Source organism: Giraffa tippelskirchi, chromosome 6, assembly GCF_054371585.1.
Source record: "Giraffa tippelskirchi isolate mGirTip1 chromosome 6, T2T-mGirTip1v1.2.pri, whole genome shotgun sequence".
Taxonomy (NCBI): Eukaryota; Metazoa; Chordata; class Mammalia; order Artiodactyla; family Giraffidae; genus Giraffa; species Giraffa tippelskirchi.
The window spans coordinates 69023941-69045427 of NC_137280.1; the positions used below are offsets into that span (position 1 = coordinate 69023941).

Consider the following 21487-nt stretch of genomic DNA (forward strand, 5'->3'; position numbering starts at 1 on the left):
CATAGTTGGAGGGGTACAGAGAAAGCTGGGAGCCATTTATTCAGAGAAAGCACACGGGGACTCCTCAGAGGCTCGTAACACAAGTCCCCACACCTCCCTGGCTTTCGGGCTCCTGCAGAGCACAGCTGTGGTCACACCTCTGTACTTGAACCTGACTCCCTTTGGTCCTTGCTGAGCATATGCCCCTATCTCTATCCATCTGATCAATTACCTTCCCCATCCTCAATGTGTAGACTGTCAGCCAGCTGGATATATATATTTTCCCGCCAGGAAAGTGACAGCGAAAGGGAGATTGATTACTTTCTGGTAGAAAGAGGGGCAGTTCCAAAATCAGATTAAATCCACAGCGCCGTCCTGGAGACAGCCAGGGGACAAGATGTGTTGCTTCTACTGCTTCCTCAAGGCCTCAGCCCAGGGGGCAAGGTCTCTCCATTTGCCTCCTGCTCCAGTTTGTACTTGTCGTGACAGCGTGACTTGTATGGAGAACCTAATGGTGTGCAGAGCCGTCCCTTCCAGCCGCCCCCTGCTCCTCCATCCAGCAACCAGCTCTGTCATCTGAGTCAGATTAACCTGCTTATCCTCAAAGGCGGGCTCTGATTTAACTTGGCAGGCAGAGGGTTCCCACCCCTCCTACTGCAGTAATTGGTCCAGGGATGGGCACGCAGCCTAATTCATCCGGAGCAAAACTCCTGATTTTTGCAGAGGAGTGGGGAAAGAGACGTTCTTTGGCTTTGGCCAGTTTGCTGCTTGGATGTGAGGTCTGGAGTTGTACCAGACACTTAGCTCTCTCACTGGAAAAGGCAATTGGTGTTGAGTCCCTACTTGATCATGCCTGCCGCCCTTTCTGGGCCTTGACTTTTCAGTGACATCAGAGAATAAATCCCCTTTATTGTGTAAAGCAGACTGCTTATAACATGAAGCAACAAGACTGACCCACAGGTCACAGTTGTTCTGGCCTCTGGGCACCCAGCCTGGCCATCCCCACCATCCAGAAAATCCACCCCACCCTGCTTGGCTCCCTTGACTCCAGGAGTGGGGTCTGCCCACGCCTGGCCTGAGCAGGGGCCTCTCCTGGCTTCCGCTGCATCCCGGCTCCTCTCTGCCTGTGCTGTGTGCTTGTCTGTCTCCTCACTGAGCTGGGCGCTCCATGAGGATGGACACTCAGTCCCACTCATTATCGTGGCCCTGACATCGGGAACCCACAGGGCGTGAAGGAACGCAGATGTGGATGAAGGGAAAGAGCCACTGATTCAGAGGAGAGAGCTGAGCCAGAAAGCACAGGCTGAGTCTGAAGACTCCGATTCTCACCAGGCTGCTCAGCCCCATTTGCTGTGTGACTGTGAACAAGTGCCCAACCCTCTCTGAACCATCCCTTCAACTGGAAAACAGAGGTGACAACACTGATTCTGCCCACTTCTCGAGGCTATCAACCACACACGATCTATCCATTCAACTGATTCACTCGATGTGTACTTGCCAGGGCCCTGTGCTGTGCCAGGCTCTGGGCTGGGTGGCAGGAATCCATCACGAAAGATTCTAAAGTGGGAACGTCCCAGGCACCTGCAAGGTCCCAGCACCTTTGGGAGTGAGGATGCTGGTGTCCTTGGATCCGAGAGGGGCATGCATGTGGGTGGGGTGGAGGGTGTGCAGGATTCAGAAGCCAGGATCAAGACTGAGTGTCTCTGAGCAACATGGAGACTCACTGGAGGGTCTGACTCACAACATCTCATTACATTTGTCTTTGTAATGAGCAGAGCCCATGATGCTCTTAACGGACTCTATCCTGATGCCAAGGGCAGAGACGAGTTCACTGAAACAGATAATTACTGAACTATGTTGATCAAATACAACTGTGAATGAGAAGCTAGGTCCCTTACAACGTCCCAGCTCGATAAGAGGTATTAATGTTCTACCCTGATGCTGGGGGTGGGGGGGGAGGGTGAGCGTTGGGACAGAGGGCAAGGCCGGGCTGCAAAAGCAGGGGGGACTGCGACATCCTCCTCCCATCCATTCATCTGGCACATCCAGGGAGCTGCATCTTCGAGGCCATGATACTGGTTCTAAACCCACCTACCAGCAGACCCTTCCAGGCTGGTACCAATTAGTACCCTCAAAAGCCCTGGAACAAACTGCGGTGGAAAAGTAGGAACAGCCTTCCCCCCGCCCTCCTCCCACTCACCTTCTCCCCTGCCCCAGGGAAGAAACAAAGAATGCATGACTTTCTGTTCTCTATTAAGTGAGGCAGCCTGCAACACACGGGGAACGCCACCCCGGGCCCCTGAGATGGGACGGAGGCCAAGACGCCACGGGCCAAAGATCTCCCTGAGCCAAGTGCACAGCGAGGAAGGCTGGCCACGCCTCCCCTAACAAGGAGGACGTGGAGAAGGAAGGGGAGAAGGACCCAGCTCCCAGTTCTGTCTGCAGAGATGCAGTCATGTCTCAGCCATGGACGGGAGTTCTGGGGGACACACAGAAGAGGTGCACAGAGGAGAGGCAAAAGATGGATAATTTTGAATGGTGCCTCAGAGGGTAAAGAGTCTGCCTGCAATGTGGGAGACCCAGATTCGATCCCTGGGTTGGGAAGATCCCCTGGAGAAGGAAATGCAACCCACTCCAGTATTCTTGGCTAGAGAATCCCAAGGACAGAGGAGCCTGGTGGGCTACAGTCTATAGGGTCACGAAGAGTTGGACATGACTGATCAGCTTCATTGGGGGACGCACAGAGAAGGTGCATGTCACAGCCTAACAGGGTGACCCCTCAAAGTTGATGCAAGTCAGTGCCCCTTCAAGAACTTAGAAAGGATTCCCAAAAGGAGGGTCCCTAATGAAGCTACCCTCCTCCCCCCCACCCCCAACAATAGGGAGACGGTGGTGGTTACCAGCCACGAAGAGAAGAACTGCTTCCAATACTTGGCAAACCAAATGAATGGACAGATTGGGTTTGTGAATATTTGGTTAATGCCTGCTAAACTTCCCAGTTAGCTCAGCTGGTAAAGAATCCACGTGCAATGCCGGAGACCTGGATTCGATCCCTGGGTTGGGAAGATCCTCTGGAGAAGGAAATGACAACCTACTCCAGTATTCTTGCCTGGAGAATCCCATGAACCAAGGAACCTGGCGGGCTACAGTCCACGGGGTCACAAAGAGTCAGACGCGACTGAGTGACTAAGCACAAACGACATGGTAGCTCTCACAAGGCTGGGATGTCATACAAGCTCTCTGCATAGCCTCCTGCCCTGTGTTGGCTGGTGAAGTGACTGAGTGAAGACTAGGTTGTTGGTAGTATTCACAGCTTCTAATAAGGAGCTGCCATGACTGTCCTCCATGGGATCCTCATGTCAACTGGGTGAAATAAGCCAAATGAGCCACAGGGTTCCAAAGTCAGACACAACTTAGACACAACATCAGACATGTTTCCCTGAAATGAGAAACTGAGGTTCAGAGAAGGCATGTGACTTGTCCGAGGTCACACAGCGAGATGACAGCAAAGCCAGCACTTTGCTCCAGGCTCCTACCTCCTCCTGGGCTGTCCTCCGTAAACACGGCTAATTGTTCTACTTCATCAGGACCTGCCCTCATTGTCCTCATTTCCTTTCCTGTCATTCCTGTGGGTTTCAAATCTGTCATCTTTCTGACTCCCTGAGATGGATACTACCTTGTCCATCCTCTCTTTTGCTGTGTCCATTCTGTTTAAATTATATACTACATTTATTTCAGTTATCCTACTTTTTCAGTTTTAGAATTGCCACCTGAGTAATATTGTAAATAATTTCCAGTTTTTGGGTGAAAATCTGTACCCTGTCACCTGTCTGCCTGCAATGATCCACCACGGTTATTTTAAAACCATGTCTTGCCCTCGTGACATTTGGAGGAGATGAGGGTCTATTTCTGTTGTGTGTTTTCTCTCCTTGTCTCTCTTTGGTCATTTGGTTCTGTCTCCCAGCGTGCCTGGTTAACAGTGGACAGTGCACATGCCAGAAGCGTAGCAGCTGAGGATAAGGCGGTCCTTAGACAGGAAGGAATCTGTTTGCCTCTTGAGGCACGTAGAGCACAGGCACACTCCCCCTGTCCCAGCTGGTGACCAGACAACCAGGCTGCACAGTCTTCATAATGACTAGTTATTCCTGGCTTGCCCTTACTTATAAGGAGTAGCCCTTCTTTTTTTTTAATATTTTATTTATTTATTTATGGCTATGCTAGGTCTATGCTTTGCTTTGATGGGCTCTTCTTTAGCTGTGGGCTCCCATGGTGGCTCAGATGGTAAAGAGTCTGCCTGCAGTTCAGGAGACCTGGGTTTGTTCCCTGGGTCAGGGAGGTCCCCTGGAGAAGGAAATGGCAACCCACTCCAGTATTCTTGCCTGGAAAATCCCATGGACGGAGGAGCCTGGTGGGGTACAGTCCATGAGGTTGCAAAGAGTTCGACACGACTGAGCGATTTGACTTTCTTTTTCTTTCTTTCTTTCTCTAGTTGTGGCGCATGGCCTTCTCACTGTGGTAGCCACTCCTGCTGTGGGCTTCAGTAGTTGTGGCTCCCAGGCTCCAGAGCACAGGCTCAATAGTTGTGGCACGTGGGCTTTTCCCTTGGAGAAGGAAACGGCAACCCACATCAGTATTCTCGCCTGGGAAATCCCTAAGGACAGAGGAGCCTAGTGGGCTATAGTCCACGGGGTCCCAAAGTCAGACACAACTTAGCGACTGACTACCATGCATGGATATTTGAATTGCCACCTTTATTGGACTTCCACCTTTAGTGGACTATTGAGCCACTTTATTGGTGGCTCAGTGGTAAAGAATCCGCCTGCCAATGCAGGAGACCCAGGTTCGACCCCTGGGTCGGTAAGATCCCCTGGTGTAGGAAATGGCAACCTACTCCAGTATTCTTGCCTGAAGAATTTCATGGACAGAGGAGTCTGGTGGGCTACAGTCTAGGGGATCATGAAGAGTCAGACATGACTGAGTGACTGAGCACATGGGCTTAGTTGCTCCGCAGCCTGCAGGATCTTCCAGGACAAGGGATCCAACCAGAGTCTCCCGTGCTGAGCCACAAGGAAGCCCAGGGCAGTCTTTCTTAAAGGAAAGCTGGGAGGGCTGTGAGTTTGGTAGGCAGGCCTCTTCCATACACTCTCTCACTTCCAATTTCTATCTCGCCTACACTGTGAGATTATCAAAAGCTCAGTCTAGCTTTTCAATTTCTCAGCTGCTGTTTTCAGCTGTTTCCTTAGACTCTGGTCCCATGCAACTTAAATTCTGGCAAATGCCTTGAAAGGAATAAAAAAGGTGCAGAATAATGGCCCTCTTCCTGAGGTTTCTGTTGCTTTGCTTCTTGGCCCCTTCATTTTAGCTGACCTGGGAGTACTGTACTCCAATTTTATTTTGTTTCATTATTACTGTTTTTCACTCCTCGCCTCTTGAGACTGCTCAACACTGAGCTGCTTCTCTCTGCTTGTCTTCTGGAGCCACTGGTCACTGGATACTTGGAATCCATCTGTTCTGGTTCTGTGCCAGTGGATCATGGCCAGTGGTTGTTGGAGTAAAAAATGGCCCAGACATACCTGGGTTCAAGTCCCAACTCTTCCTACTCCTAGTTTTGTTCTCGGGGGTAAGGAAGGCACTGCGGCTCTCTGACACCCGGTTTGTGAATCCACAAAGTGGGGCTGTGTGCGTCCTCAGTGGTTTCAGTCGTGTCTGACTCTTTGCGACCCCATGGGCTGTAGGCCACCAGGCTCCTCTGTCCATGGGATTCTCCAGGCAAGAATACTGGAGTGGATTGCCATTTCCTCCTCCAGGGCATTTTCCTGACACAGGGAACGAGCCTGCATCTCCTGCATTGCAGGCAGATTCCCTATGCCTGAGCCACTGGGGAAGCCCACATAGACGGACTTGTAATGCCCGAAGGCAGGGCTGCTGTGGGATAAAGGGATTTGCACAAAAGCGAGTAGCTTGGTGTGGGGACACAGAGTAGGCACCTTATAAATGTCAGGTCTCTTCCCTCCCTAAGTTTCAGGCTCCTCGTTTGTAAAAAGTCCAACAGATTCCCTGGCTTGCCTTACTGGCGGGGTTATTTAAAAGACCGAACGAAATCAGGCATGAAAGAACAAACCGGGGAAATGAAGAAAATGATGATTCCGACTCGCTTCATTAGCTGCTTCCATTTGTCGAGGGACGGGACAACCAGCCCTTCACTTCTTCCTGCTCTACTGGCCAGGACCTCTGAGGACCTGCAGGGAAGAGGGTCCCAGAGCGATGCATGGGCTAGAGTGTAGTGGCTCTCTGTCATTCACAGGGCCCTTCTCTCTTCAAAGGGTTAACTGTTGGAGCATCAACCTGTGTGCATCGTGAGGGCTTTTAGGGCATCATCCTGATTCCCTGCTTGCATGGCCCCTGCCGGCTAGTGTCTACTGGACTGGGGATTCTGTCTCTGCTATCTCCTCTGCATCTCGGGGGCTGGAAGGTTAGAAACGACACTTCCCAGCTTCCCCTGACCGGGGGGCTCTGCAATAAGAGAAGGATAATCAGCATGGAGGTAGGCTTGTCCTCCCTCCCAGGGGGGTGGAGGCTGCTCTGTGGACCCACCCTTCTGCCTCCCTCCACCTTCCAGTTTGCAGGGCATCCCCACACTCTGTGTGGCATCTTTTTTTTTTAAGAGTTATTTTTTAATTTTATCTTATTTTTGGCCATGCTGGGTCTTCGTTGTTGCGCTCAGGCTTTCTCTAGTTGTGATTCCCTTTGTGCGGCTTCTCTTGTTGTGGGGCAGGGGCTCTAGGGAGTGGGCTCAGGAGTTCTGGAGCACGGGCTTAACTGCCCCTTGGTGTGTGGGATCCTCCTGGACCAGGGATCGAACCCGTATTCCTTGCATTGGCAGGTGGATTCTTAACCACAGGACCACCAGGGAATCCCTGTGCTGGCTTCTTGTCGCTTCCTGGCCTCTGGGGTCCAGACTTCAGCATCAGGACCGATATACCTGAGGGCAGGGCCTCATCACCTTTCCAATAACTTCGTAAGCCCCAGATCCTCTGAACCAAATCCTTCTGAAGCTTCTGCCTCAGTGAAGCTTCATCATTATCTGGGGATAAGGCGGTGCCCACCTCATGGGCTTCCCTTGTGGCTTAGCTGGTGAAGAGTCTGCCTGCAATGTGGGAGACCTGGGTTTGATCCTTGGGTTAGGAAGATCCCTTGGAGAAGGGAAAGGCTACCCACTCCAGTATTCTGGCTGGAGAATCCAGAGCCTGGTGGGTTACAGGGTCCATGTGACCACGGGGACACAAAGAGTCGGACACGACTGAGTGACTTTTATTTTGCTTCACACTTCACACACACCTCACAGGGCTGGGCTGAGAAAGGCTCCAGTCAGTGCAGGCAGAGCTCAGGGACCTGTGCCCAGCACACAGCGAGCACTCCCTGAATGTTGGGCTTGACTCCTGACATCCTCCAGGGGCTTCTGGTTTCCCGCAAGGAGCACCATCTAACACCCCCACCCGGCCCTCTCCTTTCTGCCCACTTCACTGAACAGTTGTGGAGACTGAGCTCAGAAAGGGGAAGCGACTCATCCAACAACACATGGCAAAGTCCAAAGCCGAGAGGGGAGCCAGGCGCCTGACTCCAAGACTGCTTGGCTCCTTAGAAGGAACCCGCGCTATTCACACAGCTGCCCTAGCGTGGCTGTTTGCGCACTTGTCAGGGGCAGGAGGGTGGAGGGCATCACGGGCTGGGATGGACAAGGAAAGGAGCCAGCAGGGGCTGAGGGGGCCGCATAAGGCAGTGATTAATCTGTTATCAGGGGACATCACCTGCTTATGGAGGCTCTCCCTTTGTACACCCTGTTTACTCACAGTACTGAACAGTCACAGCTCTGGGGCTGGGTACCAGCTCCATTTTTCAGAGGCAGGAACAGAAGCCCACAGCTGTCAAGGGACAGAATCCCAAGAAGCTGGGGTACTGGATGAGGGAGAACGCAGCAGGTGGGGGCCCCTGGCTTGAGCCTCCCGTGACGTCCGAGCTGAGGGAGACAGACAGGGACCATGCCACAGAGGCGACATGAGGATCTGCGTGCAGCCAGTTCTGGGCCTGGCAGAGGGCAGATGTGACCTCTCCTCTCCTAGCTTTTGCTTCCTCCCTGGTCAGCATCTCCAGGCCAGCCCCACCCTCTGAGTCACACACAAAGTTGGCAGCCAGGCTCATGTGGCCCAGCCGGGACCTGGACTAGCTCTGTGTGTCTCTCGCTCCCCTGGCTCGGGAAGGACCAGCCTTGGCTGCAGCCAGACCCAGATTGCTCCAGAAAACATCATGCAAGAGCAGCCCCGCTTGGGTGAGGTAAGGCCTGAGAGATGGCCTCAGGGAGAGGCAAACAGGCTGTGACGATAAGTAACACAGAAATCCTGCCTGACTTGCCAGCCTGCCAGCTGGCCGTACAGAGTTCACACTTATGGCTGCAACGTCAACCACAACTACATCATCAACTCCTGCCTGAGTCTCCAGGCTGTAGGTCTGCCACCCAGATTTTGAATCTGCCAGCCCCGCGTTGCATGTTGTTGCTGTTTTTCAGTCGCTAAGTCGTGTCTGACTCTGCGACCCCACAGATTATAACCCGCCAGGCACCACCGTCCATGGGATTTCCCAGCAAGAATACTGGAGTGAGTTGCCATTTCCCTCTCTAGGGGATCTTCCCAACCCAGGGATCAAACCCTCATCTCCTGATTTGGCAGGCGTGCTCTTTGCCACTGAGCCACCAGAGAACCTCACCCCAGCACCCACCCCCCGCCCATTGCATGAGCCAGTTCCTAAAATTTAATCTCTGAATATGCACATACATCTATTGTATTGGATTTTTTCCTCTGGAAAACCAGCTGTTACCGTTTCCTTTGTGTGATCGAAGAGATGAGTCAGGGATGAGTCAGAGATGAGTCAGGGATGAGTCAGGGGGCCCCATAAGAAAGTGGTATGGCCAGAGGACAGCAGGATGGGTCAGTAACTGGGCAGAGAGGACAAGGACTTCCGGGCAAAGGAAGCTGCAGATGCAAAGGCCTGTCAGGAAAGCAGGTGGGCTGGAAGGAACTGAAAGGGAGATGGTCAAGTAGAGCAGAAACCCAGAGAGGAAGATGCAAGAGGGGGCTGGGGGTGGGGGCAGGTCAGGCAAGGGCTGGAGCCACATACCAGGAGCCAGGGGAAGTCTCTGCAGGGTTTGCAGCAGAGGGGAGGTCAGGCTTGGGAAGGTGCTGACTTGCCTAGGTCCCCCGGGTTGGGGCGCCCGCAGGGCACCTCCTACACACAGCACCGCACCTGCCCAGCTGGCGCTGCGTTCCCAGGAGGGCCGAAGGTGTGAGGCCTGGCCTTCCGAGGGCTCAGGTGGTGAGCTGGGCACTTTGGCTTTCCTTCCCTCCACTCCTGGAACTCTGCTCTGTGCCCAGGGCTGCCCTGGAGCCTCACCCGTGAGTTCCCACGCTGGTTGGCTTTGGGCTGTGCAGGCACAGACAGGAGACTGGAAGGAGAATGGGGGCTGAGGTCAGATGCTTAGGGCTCTGGCCCCTCCCAAACCTCGTGGGGCAGCCAAGACCAGGTGGCCTCTGGCTCCTGTCAATGGCCCTCTTCATGCAATGGCTCTTTTTGCGGGTCTCAGTCTTCTTCAGCCCCAGGATTAGAAACACCCCATGGTTTTCATCTCCAAGGACCACACCACACCCTTGAGAATCACCCTGGCATTCACCTGCCCTGGGTGGCCCACTCTGAATGGACCGTGTACATCCTGCAAAGATCATCTCATGGAGGTGTGGTCCTCAGGGTCCCTGCCTCCCCACCCCTTCTCTCCTCAGAGAAACAGCTGCTCTCGGAGGGCTTTTCAGGAAGAGTTGTCTGAGGCTCTTTCTGGAATCCTCCCAACGCTGCTCCCAACGCTGCCCAGACTCACCCTTCAAGAAGCCTCCCTGTCCTCCTCTGGCCATTGAGACAGCCTGGGGCAGGGACAACCCTGGGGTGGGCGTCCCTGTGGGTGCCATGCAGGCTCCAGGCTCACCACGTACCAGGTCCTACCAGGGGGCACCCTAACAAGCCCTGCCTCCAGGCTCCCAGGGTAACACCCACCAGCCGCCTCCCAACGCTGCCTCCTGCTGGATCACAGGTGAGTCACAGACCAAGGCCCCTCAAGCCCTTGACTGCTCTGGGTGGTGCCTGGGACTTGACCCCGCCCACTCCCAAGGCCCTGTCTGTGAACAATTCACCGGCTGTCTCCCACTCATCAACTCTCTGAAGCAGCAAAAGCTGGACTTAAATATCCAGATATCAGACAGAATCCTCATTGTTTTTCCTGCAGACTAAGGCTTTCGAGCTGCAGTGTTGGAGAAGACTTTTGAGAGTCCCTTAGACTGAAGGAGATCAAGTCAGTCCATCCTAAAGGAAATCAACCCTGAATACTCATTGGAAGGACTGATGCTGAAGCTGGCGGTTCAGTACTTTTGCCACCTGATGCAAAGAGCTGACTTGTTGGAAGAGACCCCGATGCCGGGAAAGACTGAACACAGGACGAGAAGGGGGCGACAGAGGATGAGATGGTTGGATGGCCTCACTGACTCAATGGACATGAGTTTGAGCAAGCTCCGGGAGATGGTGAAGGACAGGGAAGCCTGGCGTGCTGCAGTCCATGTGGTCACAAAGAGTCGGACACGAATGAGCGACTGAACAACAACAAGGGTCATAGAACATCTCTAACCAGATCTGGTGGCCATGGGTAGTGGTACCTTTGTCCTGTCTCCCCATCTATTCACACAAACCCATCCATCCAGCTGTGTCAGTAGCTGATGCTTTCTTTGCTGGACACTTGGCAAGGCACTTAGAGGATCTCCGGGGTGGACACCCTTCAAGGCCATGTGGCTTCTTAGGGACCAGCCCGGGTGTGAACGAGACAGTCACGAGTCCTCTGGGGAAGGCAGTATTATTACCACCTCTGTGGTACAAGGTAGAGCTGAGGTCACATGACCATGGAGGGCTGGGGCTGATTCCCAAGCCTGCTCTTCAATGCCACCCTCCTGGCTTCTCACCCGGGCACATGAGGGCACCTGTAACACCTCATTGAGCACACCGCCACGTCTCTCTTCACCGCTAGATAGTGAAGCCCACCTGGGTGGTCCATACATATAACTCTCTGCTCATGAGGGACCAGCATCGCTAAGGAGGGAATGCCAAGGGCCCCAGGGATTTGGAAGCGGCGGGTTAGTAACAACCGAAGGGAGAAGGGACATAGCTTCTGTGGACGAGGTGGGCATGGAGCTGGACCTTGAACACAGCAGGGCCCTGGGGCTGATGGAGGCGATCGGAGAGGTGGCGGAAACCAGCTGGCTCCCAAACAGTGAGTTGGTGGAGGTGGTGGTGATGGGGGGCACAGTTCTGGAAAACAGGGTGCCCTTAGGATTGAGTGTGGTAGGTGGAGGCCCGGTGATGGAAGTCTGTAGGAATGCAGACTTTGGGATGAAGGCAATGGGGAGCCAGTGATGGTCTGTGAGCAGCAGATGGCAGTGACACAGCCACAATCAGCACACGGAGCCTGGACTGGAGGGTGTGCACACCGCGCCCCCCTGGAATCCTGAGAGCAGCCCTGCCTGCATCTTGGTGCATTGGGAAGACCGTTTCAGGGGACTTCACTTTCCCCCATTCCTTCCTGCAATGACTTTGTTTGCCCATTTCCCGCACACCCAAGAAGTGCAGAAGGTTGGGGGAACCCTCTCTAAGACTTGTAAATATCCTCTCCTCACCCTAGAACCTCTTGCCTGCTCCTGTGCTGGGGAGCAGGAGGAGGAAGCAGAGGTTTCCAGACACACCAGCTGGACTTCAGAGCAGGCGGTCTGAAGAAGCACCCGTGAGAAACATGATTAACCAGGATTAGGGTCATATGAGAAGGAGCTGGATCAATTTTCAGGCTTTGAGCTGCACAAAAGGGAATTTAAATCCACAAATCTCCTTATGTGTGTAGACTGAGGGATGCTCAAATCGGAGTCCAAAGACATCCACACAATATCCAAAGTGTGTAACGTGGTCAGGAATCTCAGGATTTGTCCTGTATAGGCACCTCCAGGCAGACACCAGGTCCCAGAAGAAAGAGGGGTTTCCCTGATTTGGGTGGCAGAGAAGTCACAACAAAGGAAAGATGATTCAGAACGATGAAGCCCCCCACCACACCCTCGCCTCGGGGGTCTGCCCTTGGTTCTAAAGAGCTGGGGGTTCCTTGACTTCCTCCCAGTCCCCCTGACTTCAAGGGGAGATCTGAACTCTAATGATTAACAAGGGGCATCCAATCAGCTCCTGAAGGGGGTTGAGGAGGTTGATCTCTGGTGACGCCCAGAATGGGGGTTCAGATCGCAGGATAAACCCAGCAGCCAAAGTGGCGAGGAGCCCAGCACCCACCTGGAAAGCACGTGTCTGGCACAAACCATCCCTGGAAGTCAAGCTTCGGAGGACTGTCATGGTGTCCAACGGAGTGACTTGGATAAAACTGGCCCAGCTCCCCACCCCTGGCTGAGCCCCATTTGGGAAGAGAGGAGGGGCCGCTCTGTGTATTCAACCCCAAAGCGCTCTGGGCCCATGTCACCCTCGTGCGGCCCCCTCTAAGCCCTGAACTTGGGGAAGGAGGGACATCTTGCCCCCTTGATGAGGGGCTGTGCAGCTCCACTGGGAGGATTGAGACCAAGGGTGTCTGAGCAGACATGCAAGGATGGTGTCGGGGGCCCCAGCGAGCTCCCGGGGAGGCTGAGATCAGGCAGCTGGCAGACAGCAGAGGCCCAGCGAGCCGGGCAAGAGCACAGAGACCAGGGACGGCCTGCACATGTGGAGGACGTGGCAGGAGTCCTCAGAGCCAGGAGCAGCAGGGAGGCTTGGAGCCCCGGAGAGGGGGAGATCCCCCAGTTAGTATTCCCCATTTGCACTCACAGCTGGTGAGTCCTGGAGAAACCAGTGCTGATGTGTGTGTCGGGGAAGGGGGCACGGGGACCTGTCTCTAACATCCACAACTGTGCATCAGGCACCGAGCTGGATGCTTCTCCCAGGCCCTGACGGGGTGATGCTGCTTCTGTCAATGTCAAGGCTGAGGGCTCTTGTACAAGGGCACGTGGCCAGGAATGAGATTCAACCGAGGGTCAAAGCGGCCCTGAGGCTGCCATACCTGCGGGAGGCCCTGCCCTGCATCTTAATCCCCCTTGGGTGATATGAGGGATGCCCACAGCCAGGTGGCCCTCTCTCGCTGCTGGAGTTTGGACCCCTCGGCCTTGTATCTCACCGTCTGTAATTAACGGATATCATCTACTAACAAAAAGTGCTCATTGTCCAAGACCTTATTTGACCAAAGGGGCTCAGGCAGTTAAAGGACACGATCATGGTCAGCCATCAGGCAAGCAGGGGATGGAGACAGAGAACTGGGGCCAATTTCTGTTTCCTGTGACGGAAGTAGAAAGAGGAGAGAGGTCTGAAGTTCCGAAGCAAGATTAGCTATGTGACCTCGGACGAGCCACTCTGACTACACTGATCCTTTGTGTGCAAAAATCGAAACAGTAAAAACCCATGCCTTTGGAATGAGACAGAGATGAGTTGTGGCCTCCACAGGGGCCAGTAGCTTATCTGACTCCTCCTCTGGATCGAGCCTGTTAAGAGCAGACATACCTTGTGTCCTGATTGTGTGCTGAGTATACCTCTCAGGACTGGTCTAAGAGCTTTCTTCCTGTGAACTCACTGAACCTATTAATATGTCCATTTTACAGATGAGGAAAATGGAGGCTCAGGGAGGTTAAACCATTTGGCCCAGGGCTGTAGATGTGGTAGGAGGGACACTAAAAGGTGATCTAGGATCCAAGAGCCTGAGCTCTGCACCTAAGCATCTGCCCCCCAGCCTGAGCTGCTCTCACAGTTGGAGTCCTACCTGGAGCCCAACACCCCTGCTGTGGGTGCATCCATGCCACCTGGAAGATCACACCCCTACTCAGCCCTACTCCCACTCCCACCCCTCCCTACAAAGTGCTCACAGCTACTACCCATCCTCTATGCAATGGGGGAGGCAAGTCAAGCAGGAAGGCAGGAAAGAGTGAGCTATGCTGACCCCCCCCCCCCAGATGACGAATACTCCCCTTGTGGCCACAAGTGCTCGGGGACAAAGCTGTTCTGCCCCAGCCCCCCGGGCTGAGGGCGGGAGACTGCAGGGTCTGTCCCGTCGCCCATCAAAGAGCCTCCCACTTGGGGAGCGTGGCACTTGGAAGCCCTCTCTTGTTCTGCCTAATTTGCTTTAAAGCACAGACTTCCTTTCATCTTTTCCTGAAATGCGGTGGTGAGAGGCAGGCTTTAAAGAGGCTGGCTGCTGCCCTGGGGTCTCAGAGGCTGGCCAGGGTAGTGGGTCCAGGCATGTCTCGGGGTCTGGTGGAGTGTACCTGACACCAGGCAGGGTCTCCATCCGAGAGTCCCAGAGCTTCTATTCTGCCGGCTGGGTGACCTCACCCAGCCACGGGGTAATGCCCATCCTTGTGTTTGAGTATCCTGAGCTGACACAGGGACAGGGACCACTGTGGTCCCTGTGGAGGGACACTGGGGTAACTACAGCCCTCCGCAGATATACAGTACAGGGTAAGAGTGATGAATAATGAATTCAAGCCCATGTTTTACGGCAAGACAAGAAAAATTTAAACACAAAGGTTATCTTTGTCCATGGGGGCCTGCTCCTTCCATTTTAGTGTGCGTTGTGCGTCCCTATTAACCAGACCACCATTCCCTTCTCCAGGGAATCTTCCTAACCCAGGGATCGAACCCAGGTCTCCTGCATTGCAGGCATATTCTTCACCATCAGAGCCACCAGGGAAGCCTGACTAACACTTTCATCTTAGTGTGTGTGTTGTGCATCTGTATTGACCAGACCTGCTCAGAAGATGGGTGTTCCTGATGGCTCAGATGGTAAAGAATCTGCCTGCAGTGCAGGAGACCTGAGTTCAGTCCCTGGGTCAAGAAGATCCTCTGGAGAAGGAAACAGCAACCCACTCCAGTATTCTTGCCTGGAGAATCCCATGGACAGAGGAGTCTGGCAGGCTACAGTCCATGGGGTTGAAAAGAGTCGGACGTGACTGAGCAACAACATTTTCACTTTCTTTCACTTCCTTAGAAGATTCCTCCTTCATCTCATCAAGGGCCACCACAATCCTCAGAAGATAATCTTTCTTCTTAATCTTGTGAGGGTTCACGAAAACCCATAACCCATTGCTTGCTTTGGACGTGTAGATCTGGATTGTGTAAACTGTCCATAACATGTCATCTGACGTACAACTTTTTGTCTCCAAAACGTGTATAACTGTGCTCTGACCTCTAACACGAGGAATAGTCCTCCGAGCTTTCTGAAAGACTGTCTCCCGGGTTATGATGCTCGTGCCGTGCTAAGTCGCTTCAGTTGTGTTGAAGAAGAGTCAGCTCTTTGCATCAGATGGCCAAAGTATCAGAGCTTCAGCTTTAGCATCAGTACTTCCAATGAATATTCAGGACTGATTTCCTTTAGGATGGACTGGTTGGATCTCCTTGCAGTCCAAGGGACTCTCAAGAGTCTTCTCCAACACCACAGTTCAAAAGCATCAATTCTTCAGCTCGCAGCTTTCTTTATGGTCCAACTCTCACATCCATACATGACCTCTGAAAAACCATAGTTTTGACTAGATGGACCTTTATTGGAAAAATAATGTCTCTGCTTTTTAATATGCTGTCTAGGTTGGTCCTAACTTTTCTTCCAAGGAGCAAGCGTCTTTTAATTTTATGGCTGCAGTCACCATCTGCAGTGATTTTGGAGGCCAAGAAAATAAACTGTCTCATTATTTCCACTGTTTCCCATCTATTTGCCATGAAGTGATGGGACCGGATGCCATGATCTTAGTTTTTTGAATGTTGAGTTTTAAGCCGACATGTGATCTTCAGGTTGGCTCAAATAAAATTTTCCATTTCTTTCTTAGATGGACTATTGATGATGCTTTTTTTTTTTTTTTTTTGGTCCACTGGGGCAAGACCTGAAGAGGCGCTGCCTCAGCTGTTTTCTCTCTTGCTCTATTCTTTTGCTCTCTGGGAACCTGACCCTTTTCACCTTCATGTCCTCCCCTCTCCCAGTGAATGACCAACATCTTTATCAGGGAATCAACTGGCAGCTGATTCTACACAGGTGTCTGCATGTGTGCTGTGAACTAGAGCTGTAACTCAAACAGTTTCAATCTCAGTTAAGAAAGGAATAATCCAAAACCTAGAAGGCTGAATTATCAGGGTGAGTTTGCTTCCTCACATTAATGCAAATAATAAGTACATAGTCTTCTGATTCAACATATATGCCTAAGTGCTTATTTCCTTCCTATTTTATAGGTAGATAAGCAGGCATAGAGAATAAGTGCCTACTGATAAGCCATGACCTAGAAAATGGTACCAAGTGTCTTTACTCCCTTTTGTTTCCTGAACTCAACCTCTGAAAGTATTGACTAAGTTATGTTATTGTTATTGTTCAGTCACTAAGTTGTGTCTCACTTTCTGTGACCCCATGCACTGCAACACGCCAGGCTCCTCTGTCCTTTCCCATCTCCCAGAGTTTGCTCAAATTCATGTCCACTGAGTTGGTGATGCCATCCAACCATCTCATCCTCTGTCGTCCCCTTCTCCTCCTGCCCTCAATCTTTCCCAGCGTCACGGTCTTTTCTAAGGAGTCAGTTCTTCGCATTAGGTGGCCAAAGTATTGGAGTTTCAGCTTCAGCATCAGTCCTTCCAATGAATATTCAGGACTGATTTCCTGTAGGATTGACTGGTTGGATCTCCTTGCAGTCCAAGAGACTCTCCCGAGTCTTCTCCAACACCACAATTTGAAACCACCAATTCTTTGGTGCTCAAACTTCCTTATGATCCAACTCTCACATTCATACATGACTACTGGAAAAACCATAGCTTTGACTGTACACAAGAATTCACCCTGAGCTGAGGCTCCAGGCATGAAAGGAGTAGGGTCTCTCCCACTTCACAAGTCTCTCATCTCTGACCTAGGACTCTTCTGTTCTGCCAGCATCCCCGAAACACTAACAAGTTAGTTTATTAGCTCATAACTGGAATAAATCAAACCCCAGACCTTACACCCATTAGCTTGTAAGTGGAATAAATCAAACCCCGGGGCCTACTTTCCATATCTTAAAGTATTTTGTTATCAGCCAAAATTCCTTGTTGATTGAATGACTGTTTCCTCTCCCCTCCCAGCTGGTGAATTCCATGTCTCCAGCACCACTTTCCCAGGAACTTCCCTGGTTCCCTCTCCTTTCCTTTTCCCAGAATTCACATGAGGCTAGGATGTACTGCATAGAATGGAATGGACCAGAAGAAAATTTGCACTGATTAAAGGAGAGACAGACATTGGCTTTAGTTAGTAAACAAAGAATATGTTGAGCCAATGAATTTGGAGTAAATATTGTGGAAAACAGAAAACATAGAAAAGTGAAAGTTTCTGAATGTTCACATTTTTTGTGACCTTGAGAGTAAACTTGGTCATAGACTCTCTAGAGTTCAACCAGATGTAGAAAACTGTCAGATTGAGCCTTAACTGTTCTGAATGCACAGACTGTGTCTCTGGTGCCCTTGGCCCTGGCCCCTCACAGGGGCCCCCATTTTGGGTAGATGGACAGGTGGATAGCCCAATGATGTGGATGGGCTTGCTGGTCAACCTCCAGGCTGCCTACTCCCTGGGGTGGAAGCAGGGAGGGCTGAGCCTCATGGTACAGGAGCTTTTTGACCCTTTCTTATGAGAAACGTTCAAGTAACCAGGCGGAACTGCTTTCTGATTATTCTTTTTCCAGCTGAATGAAATTCAGTTCATGGAAGACTTAATAAGTCCTTTTGGGCCCTGAAGAAACAGACATATTTCTCTGCTCCGGTAAATGAGTTTCTGGCTCTGCAGCCCCAGGTCTCAGATCAGGGGGAGGTGAGGACTATCTGAAGCTCTTATCTGAATGCCTGAGGCAGGACGGCCAAGGTCGTGCCCTCTTCAGTGGGCACCTCTCCGCTGAGAGCTCCAGGTCTACAGAATCAAAGAGGCGCTGCTGGAAGGCTCTGTCCCTGGGCTGGGCTGCTGCCTGCTTTGGAGGCAAAGGCTTGTGGCATTTCAAGGTCACAGAGGATCACAGGGAAGATCAGGCCTTTCCACTTTTTCTTCCCCTCAGGTGCAGACACGAAGGCTCTAGGAGAGGATGTGATTTGTCCAAGGTGGTAAATGTGGTAGCAGCAGGAAGATTAGAAGCTGGGGTCCCTCACTCCTAAAGCATGTCCCTTCTGGCACACCCGGCCGGTGAGCTGCTCCGGCAGGAGCTAGACAAGCATCAGTACCAACAAGGATGCACAGGAAACAAACAGAGCCCCTAGGGGACGGGGTCTGCTCAGGATCACAGACCGCTGTGGCCAGGCCCACACCCCCACCCCCACCCCAGGCCATACTCAGTGCGCGGGAAACTCCTCTCCTGCACTCAGCTTGAGGTCAGCAGTGCAGCTCCAGCCAACCTTCTTGCTCTGTTCCTGTGGTTTTGGAATCCAGGTTCCTGCCCTGCTTGGAAAGATGAGCTTGAACTAGTGCATCACAGCACGCTGAACTCAGTCTTGGTTTAAACACATATTATGAGAATAATACAAAGCAAGAATGTGAAACTATTTTAAGTGTCACCCAAGAGCACTATGCGCTGTGCTTAGTAGCTCAGTGGTGTCAGACTCAATGGACTGCAGCCCACTAGCCTCCTCTGTACAATTAGCAAAAACAAGACTGGGAGCTGACTGTGGCTCAGATCAAGAACTCCTTATTGCCAAATTCAGACTTAAATTGAAGAAAGTAGGGAAAATCACTAGACCATTCAGGTATGACCTGAATCAAATCCCTAATGATTATACGGTAGAAGTGAGAAATAGATTTAAGGGACTAGATCTGATAAGACAGAGTGCCTGATGAACTATGGATGGAGGTTCGTGACATTGTACAGGAGACAGGGAGCAAGACCATCCCCAAGAAAAAGAAATGCAAAAAAGCAAAATGGCTGTCTGAGGAGGCGTTACAAATAGCTGTGAAAAGAACAGAAGCAAAAAGTAAGGGAGAGGGCATTCTGGCGCGGAACGGGGCGGAGCGGCGGTGGGCGCAGCTAGCGGGTCGGGCACGGAGCGGGGGTGCAGCTTGGTTTCCCCCCGACACCCCTCCCCCTCAGACGCGAGCCCCACCCCTTTGCCGGCCAGGCCCACCCGACCGAACTACCCCTTGCGGCGCGAGCCCGGGGCAGCTCCGGGCGCCCCCCAGCAGAACCCCCCACCATAGGCAGCCGGAGCTCCAAGGCTCCGGGGGGAGACGTGACCGCCGCCAAGATCAACGGACAGGAGAATGGCCACGTGAAAAGCAATGGAGATTTATCCCCCAAAGGTGAAGGGGAGTCGCCCCCCGTGAACGGAACAGAGGAGGCAGCGGGGGCCACTGGTGATGCCATCGAGCCAGCACCCCCTAGCCAGGGCACTGAGGCTAAGGGGGAGGTCCCCCCCAAGGAGACCCCCAAGAATAAGAAGAAATTCTCTTTCAAGAAGACTTTCAAATTGAGTGGCCTGTCCTTCAAGAGAAATCGGAAGGAGGATGGGGGTGATTCCTCTGCCTCCTCACCCACAGAGGAAGAGCAGGAGCAGGGGGAGATCAGTGCCCAGGAAGGGAAGGCTGCTGCCACCCCCAAGAGCCAGGAGCCCCTGGCCAAAGGGGCAGAGGCCACTGCTGCCGCCAAGGGAGGAGACACAGAAGAGGCAGGGCCCCAGGCCGCAGAGCCATCCACTCCCTCGGGGCCAGAGAGTGATCCTACACCAGCCAGTGAGCAGAATGAGTAGCTGGGTGGGGGCAGGTGGGTGATCTCTAAGCTGCAAAAACTGTGCTGTCCTTGTGAGGTCACTGCCTGGACCTGGTGCCCCAGCTGCCTTCCTGTGCCCAGAAAGGAAGGGGCTGTTGCCCCCTAGCCATGTTCCCTCTCCTTCTCTCCCTCCTGTGGATTCTCCCATCATCCATCTGGTCTTCCTTTTAAGGCCAGTTGAAGATGGTCCCTTGCAGTTTTCCCAAGTTAGATTAGTGATGTGAAATGCTCCTGCCCTTGGCCCTACCTCCTTCCCTGTCCCCACCTGTGCCGAAGGCAATTGCTGGTTTTCTTCCCCAATTCTTTTCCAAGTAGGTTTTGTTTACACCCCAAATCCCTGAGCCAGATGTGGAGGTGCCTACACTCCCAAACCCCAAGTGTCCAGCCTTCCCCTGTTTTTAGTCTCTTGTGCTGTGCCTAGTGGCACCTGGGCTGGGGAGAACACTGCCCCTGTCTAGGTTTTTATAAATGTCTTACTCAAGTTCAAACCTCCAGCTTGTGAATCAACACGTGTCTACTTTTTTTGACTTGGTAAGCAAGTATTAAGCTTTGGGGTGGGCGGGAGGTCTGTAATGTGAAACAACTTCTTGTTGTCTTTTTTCCTCCTCCCATTGTTGTAAATAACTTTTAATGGCCAAACCCCAGATTTGTACTTTTTTCTTTTTTTCTAACTGCTAAAACCATTCTCTTCCACCTGGTTTTACTGTAACATTTGGAAAAAGGAATAAATGTTGTCCCTTTAAAAAAAAAAAAGTAAGGGAGGAAAGGAAAGATATACCCATTTGAATGCAGAGTTCAAAAGAATAACAAGGAGACATAAGAAAGCCTTCCTCAGTGATCGGTGCTAAGAAATAGAGGAAAGCAATAGAATGGGAAAGACTAGAGATCTCTTCAAGAAAATTAGAGATACCAAGGGAACATTTCATGCAAAGATGGGCTCGATCAAGGACAGAAATGGTATGGACCTAACAGAAGCAGAAGATATTAAGAAGAGGTGGCAAGAATACACAGAAGAACTGCACAAAAAAGATCTTCACGACTCAGATAATCATGATGGTGTGATCACTCACCTAGAGCCAGACATTCTGGAATGTGAAATCAAGTGGGCCTTAGGAAGCATCACTACAAACAAAGCTAGTGGAGGTGATGGAATCCCAGTAGAGCTATTTCAAATCCTAAAAGATGATGCTGTGAAAGTGCTGCACTCAATATGCCAGCAAAATTGGAAAACTCAGAAGTGGCCACAGGACTGGAAAAGGTCAGTTTTCATTCCAATCCCTAAGAAAAGGCAATGCCAAAGAATGCTCAAACTACTGCACAATTGCACTCATCTCACACGCTAGTAAAGTAATGCTCAAAATTCTCCAAGCCAAGCTTCAACAATATGTGAACCATGAACTTAAAGATGCTCCAGCTGCTTTTAGAAAAGGCAGAAGGACCAGAGATCAAAATGCCAACATCCGTTGGATCACTGAAAAAGCAAGAGAGTTCCAGAAAAACATCTATTTCTGCTTTATTGGAGAAGGCAATGGCACCACCCCACTCCAGTACTCTTGCCTGGAAAATCCCATGGACAGAGGAGCCTGGTAGGCTGCAGTCCATGGGGTCGCTGAGAG

At 51.9% G+C, this 21487-nt stretch overlaps 1 protein-coding gene and 1 pseudogene across 14 annotated transcripts in view; one reads left to right on the top strand and one right to left on the bottom strand.

Moving 5' to 3' along the window:
* The window catches only part of ST3GAL1 (ST3 beta-galactoside alpha-2,3-sialyltransferase 1), a 91523-nt gene that overhangs the window by 18933 nt on the left and 51103 nt on the right, over positions 1-21487 (bottom strand). Inside the window, exon 1 of one of the 14 annotated variants that reach the window (XR_014058101.1) lies at positions 212-861. The exons of 12 other annotated variants lie outside the window; for them this stretch is intronic. The gene's annotated coding sequence lies outside the window, so the exon portion shown is untranslated. Of the gene's footprint in view, positions 1-211; positions 865-21487 lie in introns of those variants that run through there. One more of the 14 variants, XM_081505423.1, reaches the window with a different exon arrangement.
* LOC145510785 (MARCKS-related protein pseudogene) lies at positions 11251-19851 on the top strand (annotated as a pseudogene).